The sequence below is a fragment of the Cornus florida genome, unplaced genomic scaffold, assembly GCF_030987335.1.
Source record: "Cornus florida cultivar Cherokee Brave unplaced genomic scaffold, ASM3098733v1 CherokeeBrave_3.0.0_Hap2_Chr08, whole genome shotgun sequence".
In the NCBI taxonomy this organism is placed as follows: Eukaryota; Viridiplantae; Streptophyta; class Magnoliopsida; order Cornales; family Cornaceae; genus Cornus; species Cornus florida.
Genome location: NW_026775578.1, coordinates 86,667,952 through 86,674,817, shown reverse-complemented (window position 1 = coordinate 86,674,817; position 6,866 = coordinate 86,667,952). Strand labels below are relative to the sequence as shown.

The window sequence follows — 6,866 nt, the reverse complement described above, 5'->3', positions numbered from 1 at the left end:
TTTGCGAAGATACCACTTTTTTTCCAAAGGTACCACGTTTTTGAGCTGAAGGTACTAGTTTTTGGCGTCAAGGTACCACATTTTCTCTAAACACTTATTCATGGCGCCAATGGAGCTGTTTATGGATGTAATTTGCAACTTAATTAGCGATGTGGGGTGTAATACCATTTTCAATTGCAAAAATAGGTACCTTTTGTAAAGGTACCACTTTTTTCCCAATAGGACCACGTTTTTGAACTAAAGGTACTTCTTTTTGGCGTCAAGGTACCACGTTTTCTAAGGAAGATCCAAACCAATTTTTCATTCATTAAACTATCCATTTATCGACACCATGGAACCAAGGAAGATCCAAACCAATTTTTCATTCATTAAACTGCTTCAGTTTTAAACTCCATCAAATTTGAAATTAGTACATTAATATAATAGTGAAATAAAATTCATTGAGACCCTAATATAATAAGCCATATAATACTAATTCCTGAAAACCCAAAAGAGCAACTTCATTTGATTTCATGTAAGGTAGATGCCAGTATAATAAGCCATACAATAGTTGCAAAAATATACCAACCTAATCCATAATCAAAAGTTGCAAAGCTACTATTCTTTAAAACTTTAAAAATAGCTAACACCAACAGAGTGCAAAATACATGCAAAAAAAAATGACACTATTCAACATTACAAATGTCCCATATCCCACATCATTTCAGGTACCACTTTTTAGAAAATTCAGCAATCCTCCTATCCCACTTCCTCTAGCTTCCAATTGGGCAAATACTGGTATGTATTTCCTTGTTATGTGGTAATCCAATTTGTTGCCCTTATCCTTTGAAGACTAATCAGAGTCCTCTTGTTTGTGTATTTGATAGACATGCATTTTTTCTGTCTCTGTGTAGTTGGAACAAAATAACCACTTTGTCTCTGTGACTGTTACATGCAATAAAAATTAAATTATTAAGGCATTGTATAATATTAATAAGGAACAAAAGCAATATAAAAACAGACAATTCGAAACTTTGAATAATAATAATAATTTTAAAAAGAATCATCAAAATTAAAAAAGAATTTATAATTTGCCCAAAACCCTACAAGTGACCTCATTATCCAACCAACTTAGCAGTACTGCTATTTAAAACATGTTTGAACAATTACATAATAATTTTGAGTTTACTTAAGAGGTTGAATATTTCCATTGGAGCTCTTGACAAATATATCACATGGAAAAGTGCAAATGAACATTGAGCTATAGTACTAACAACTAATTTATACTAATAAATTGTTGTATAGCAAAAAATTATATTAAAAGTCGAGGAAATTACATCTTATACGCCTTGATGGATTAAGATGGAGATAGTAAGGTTCCTTGAGGTAAATGGTACCTTGTTGGCTAATGGAGGTGATGTTAGAATCATAAAAATAAAAAAAAAAAAAAAAAATTACTAACCACAAGTAAGCTGATGGAAGCTTACTTGAAATCAACATGCTTGACCAAATGGATAAAGTGCTTTGTTCTTTACAAAATTCTTCATTTTGTTATTGTCATCTGAAAGCAAATTTGAAGCAATAATTGCACGTAATCTATCAACATCCACCTGCACATTAAACCAGGTAAAGACAAATCATGAATATAGGATAGGGAAATGGACTTCATGCGTGAATACATATAAGTGTAAATAGATAGGAATCTAGTGTTGCAGAAACTATATATTTGATAAAGAAAACTTTTTCAACACTGTTGAATTTGGCATATGCACAAAATCTTGGTAATACTAAACTTTTATATGTGAAATATTACATAAACAGGTAGCTTCATCCTTGGGAAATATGTTAGCAATTTGGTCAGATCAGCACAGAGACAGAACATAAACAAAACCACAACAAATCTAATAATACGAAAGATCTCCTTGTCCCAAAATAGTTGTCCCTTTTTACTGATTCCAAACACTCAATGGCACGCACCTTTTTTCTGACATTCCAAAAGTAATCTTAAAGTCACTATTTATTTTGAAATTTTTTAATCATTCATTTCAATATGTCGTAGTTTCAGTATCTTTTGTGTTCGGTTCATTTTTAATGAGAACCACTAAGTACAGTGAAGTGACCATATAACCTACAATATGTTCATTTAAAATGACAGGAGTCCAGTATTTGCCTATCTAATTGGTTAGGTGATGTAGGAAAAACAAGGTTGACTGATGATTTAAGCTACTGATCTCAATCAAATTCTTTGACAATGAAAAACTGTCTAAAAATATTTAAGAGTATGCTATTCATTTAAACCTCATCTAGCAAAGCTGGTTTCTACTCGATCGGACCCATTATACAGTGGATGTCAAACATTTTCTATATCATTCGTTACATGGTTCATTTTATTGCTTACTTCATGTTAGATCCGTACTCACTAGAGCTGGATGCTTTCTCTTTCCTAAAAATGGCACACATTAAGGGTATACTGCATTAGGGGGTTCTAAGGTTGAAGATTTTGTTGGCTAAAGGGGGTGCTTACAGCTCTCTTTGTTTCAACACGTGCCGTAGTCCCCTGGTCTTCCCGTTATTAAGACTATGACATTGCAGCCTAGCGGGGAGAGATCGGAAAGTGAAGTACTTGCACACAAACATGGGTTCAAAAGATGCAAAAAGAAAAAAGAAAGGTATAAGCTGGGAAACGTGTAAAAACAGAATGGGGAGTGCAGTGAAGAGGAAGGAAAACGTTATAGTGGATGCATTTTGTGGTTGCATTAATTTTTAAAATTATGTTTGCATGTATTAGAATTAAAGACCCTCCAGTTTCAACCCTTGAACAAAAGTGTGTAGGAATGTGGATCAGTTTTACAAATATATTTTTTGAAACCTTTAAAGGCAAGACCCATTTCTTCTTTTGAAGACTAATCACCAGTGATTGCTCAGATTAACAATGCACCAATGGTTTTGAAGAAAACAGAGAATTAAATGATTAACGAAGAGTATCGAGGAGATTGTGTGATTTAGTAATTCGGTATTTTCTTCATTCTGGAAAAAAAATAAATAAGACCCATGTAAAAAATAGAATTGGGCTTCACCTTCTCTTTTGGGTGACTGAGTGAACCATCCCATTTCTCCATGAAGTCCAACATGAAAGCACCACAACTATCACTGAATAAAAGATTGTTTAGGTATCTGTCAATTATAATTGTGAACATAATCAGTACACCAAACTAGGAACATTAAGTGATAAAATTACCTATCGGGCTGTTGAGGTACGTTGGGCACATTGTATATGAAGTTTTGTAGATCTCTTCCGGTGAATATCTCAACCAACATTACCTACAAATGCACAATATATAAATGATTAGAGTAAAAAATTCAGTACCACGTTCTTCAACTTGTATACTTTACCGTCCTAATTTAACAGTAAATGAATACATAATCAAAAAAATGAGCTCATATGTAATAAGCGTTTACCAAATCTTTTGACATCTTGTCTGGAGTACGCTTATCATGCGAACATTGCTTCATTTAATCCAACACATCCATATGACTATCGCAAATGTTAAAGACATACAAGCACCAATGTTTCTCAATTACAAGTGTTGGAAAGAAAAGCTGCATATTTAACAATGTAAAATTTTAATTACTTTTAGAATCATATTTTTTTGATAAAAGGATAATAATTATTTATGTTTCCAAGCGATAAATATTACCATATTGAATTGGCAAACTTTGTTATCATCGACATTCCTTATCCTTTTATACTAGTTCCAAACTGCTTGTATTTTACCCTTTCTATCAACCACTTTTGAAGGTATCTTGGAAAGTTCAATCTGAAAATGCACACAATTGATAACCTAATATGTGTCAAACAAACACTCATTATAGATAGAAGAATTTGTTACCCCAATCGAAGGCGGAAAGAAAAATTTGGTTCCTCTACGCTTTTGTTTCAGCTGGAGCATTTGGCAATAGACTTCAACCACCTACAATGATCACATTTAAACCATTAATGCATGCGTGTGATTGGTTTGAAAAATCAATGAACTTTAAGTGAACATACCATATTTGATATCCAATGATTGTAAGAGATTGTTCTCATCTCTTTTCTTATGAGGAAAATATCATTTATGTTCACCAGCATTTCACTATAATTAAACAATAACATATTAAGTGCTTGAGCATAGAAAGTAAGTAAATATAGAGCAAATAAAAAATTATTTATATAATTTCTCACTCATCATTTCTGCTCTCATCCATGGCATATGAGATGACTGCCTTTGCTTCTGGACGAAGGACACGCAATCGGTTGACCTTTATTTCAACCCAAGGTGATCCCTTATGGTGCCCAGGCTTTATAACACATAATAAGGGGATCACTGCTTCCTGCACATCACCCTCCTCTTCCATTGCTGTGGAGGTTCCCACTTCCTCCTCCATTGGTGCGGGGATTTCTCTTTCCTCTTCCATGGGATCGTGTTTTGTAAAAGATTGCCAGGGTGAGTTTGCTTGTCTTATGGAGGTTTCGAATTCCTCCTCCACTGGTATATGGGATTCATCTTCCTCCTCCATCGGATGGTGTTGTGCAAACAATTGCGAAGATGGGTTAGGTTATCGTGTGGATGAACTGGGTTCTGAGGATCTCGACCCCCTGCCTTGGCCTACATTGTGCCGTTGCTTCCATTTCTTAACAACTATAATAATTTCATATGCCAACTCCTAACAATTTTAAATAAGTTTAGTAAATATATATATCAATTAATATATAAATGTAACCATAGAGTTCCAAGTAATTATGAATATGCAAATATAACTGTATATTTAGTACCAATTATAAAAAGCCATAATTGACGTGATTACCTTATCGGCATCTTCAGATGTATCAATTGTAAACTTTACCTCACCGAAGCCGAAACCATTATATTTACGCTTCTCCAAATTCAACCTCTCGCCTATTAATTTGTTGGTCCATCCACGTAGGCATGACATCTCAAGCTTTAGTTTTGGTCCATTGACATCCACACGGTGTAGGTAGAAAAGCTACAACATATAAGCCATTATGATAATGACATTATAGCTATTTAAAATAAAATGATAGACACATTACAAATATTATATCTTAGAACATACCATGAGAAAGAACAAGCATCCATGTATGTATGTATAACCTTCTCTTCCTTCCTTTCCTTTATAGGGCGCAATTCCTTTTTTCAACCAATCTAAAACAAAGTTCCCCCAATTGTACGATTTAATAGCATCCACATTGTCAACCGCTGCCAATAACCTTTTGCTTGTCTCATTTTTCGATATGGTTGCTAGAAGTGATCCGCAAGCGAAAAGGACAAAAGCCCTCTTGAAGTCATCCCCAACAGGAAGAACATCTAATTGATGCACTAAGTTTGGCACTTCTATTGCACCGTCCTTTTAAAAAAATGCCATTTTCTAACCAATGCACATTTTGTACAATATAATTTGGCACATCTTCTCCTCTTCCTGAGGGTAGGCCAAGTACCTCTTCAACGTCACTTGGCGTAACATGGATCCGAGCGCCAGATTCAAGGGTGAGATAAGATGTTCTAGGGTCAAAGTGTTCTACCAACCATAAGCACAGGTTGCGCTTCAAAATGGTACACTCGATGTCTAAAAGGGACCCAAACCCAATCTCTTGTACGGCAACCTTTTTGTCTTTCCTTGAATTTATTTAGAGAACACCGGGTATTCAACATCTACAAATAAATTACCAACACAGGCACATTAGATACAAAAAGGAAGGATAGAGCACATATATGGACATAATTCAAGTAAATAGAACAAGGTTACATTGCCTTTTATATTGCTAGTGATGAAACAAGCTCAAATATCACGAGCGTTGGGTGACTCCTTCTGGTGAATTCAACATTAACAAAAAAGGAGTCAAACAGAGAGTCTTTAAAATCAATTAAGTTAATCCATCACATAACAGTCCAACTTAAATTTACCAATTTGCACTTCTACACATTACATGTTGAAAAGATTCAATCTCAAATCTGCTAGCTTACAAAGGCACTTGGGAGTACTCATATATTCCTAATTCATTAATTCAATACACATTCTTCGGAATTAATCCAACTAAGCACGTTCATGATAGGTAAAACACACTAAAAGAAGCATATATAAAGCATCACTTAACCCAATCGAACAGATAAAAGGAAAAAAAAAAAAAACACTTACAGTTTTTATTTTTATTTCTTTTATTGAAATTGTTCTAAAGTTCTTTTCCTTGGATGTTAATGGTCGTATGGTTTACCTAATAAGGGAAGGAGGAAGGATCCGATGTCCTCATACCATTTGTTATAGGAATGAAGGTTCTACCTCGTATTTTGAATTAGAGAATAACTCTAGGGGGTTTCGATTACCATTGGAAATGCTCAGCTCAGAGGATAAGTTATGGACCTTTTTGTTGATGATCTTATGTTAATCACAGCTGGGATGTTGAATCTGTTAAAATATTGACAGAATTAATAGCTCAATTTAGTTTTAACTTTTATTTCTAGTTTGATTCCAAATAATGCAAAGAGGTGTCATATTCTGATCTGGTATAAAGACTGCTACTCAAAACCTAATTCTCAGAAAGCTTAATTTCTCTATTAGGACCCTCCCAATTAGATATTTGGGAGTTTCATTATTGTCTAATAGACTGAATAAGCAGCACTGTGATCCTTTAATTGAGGAGTTTTGGACTACCAACTACTCATTTTGTGCTGGAAGGTTACAACTTATAAAGTCTATGCCATTCTCAGTGCAAGTTTATGTGGCTTCCACCTTTGAATCTAGGACATTCAAAATTCAAACACACAATCAATTACCAATTAAGCGCCCAAATTGGCCCACAAATATTAATAACATCAGTTTCTCGAGTCAAA

At 34.2% G+C, this 6,866-nt stretch overlaps 1 long non-coding RNA gene across 1 annotated transcript; it reads right to left on the bottom strand.

Moving 5' to 3' along the window:
- Window positions 1-1,306: 1,306 nt before the first annotated feature.
- On the bottom strand, window positions 1,307-3,289 carry LOC132268709 (uncharacterized). The gene is made up of 3 exons (XR_009469347.1): window positions 3,218-3,289; window positions 3,057-3,129; window positions 1,307-1,589 (listed from the first exon to the last, which is right to left on the bottom strand). It is a non-coding gene; the product is annotated as an uncharacterized LOC132268709 (long non-coding RNA).
- Between the last annotated feature and the right edge of the window lie 3,577 nt (window positions 3,290-6,866).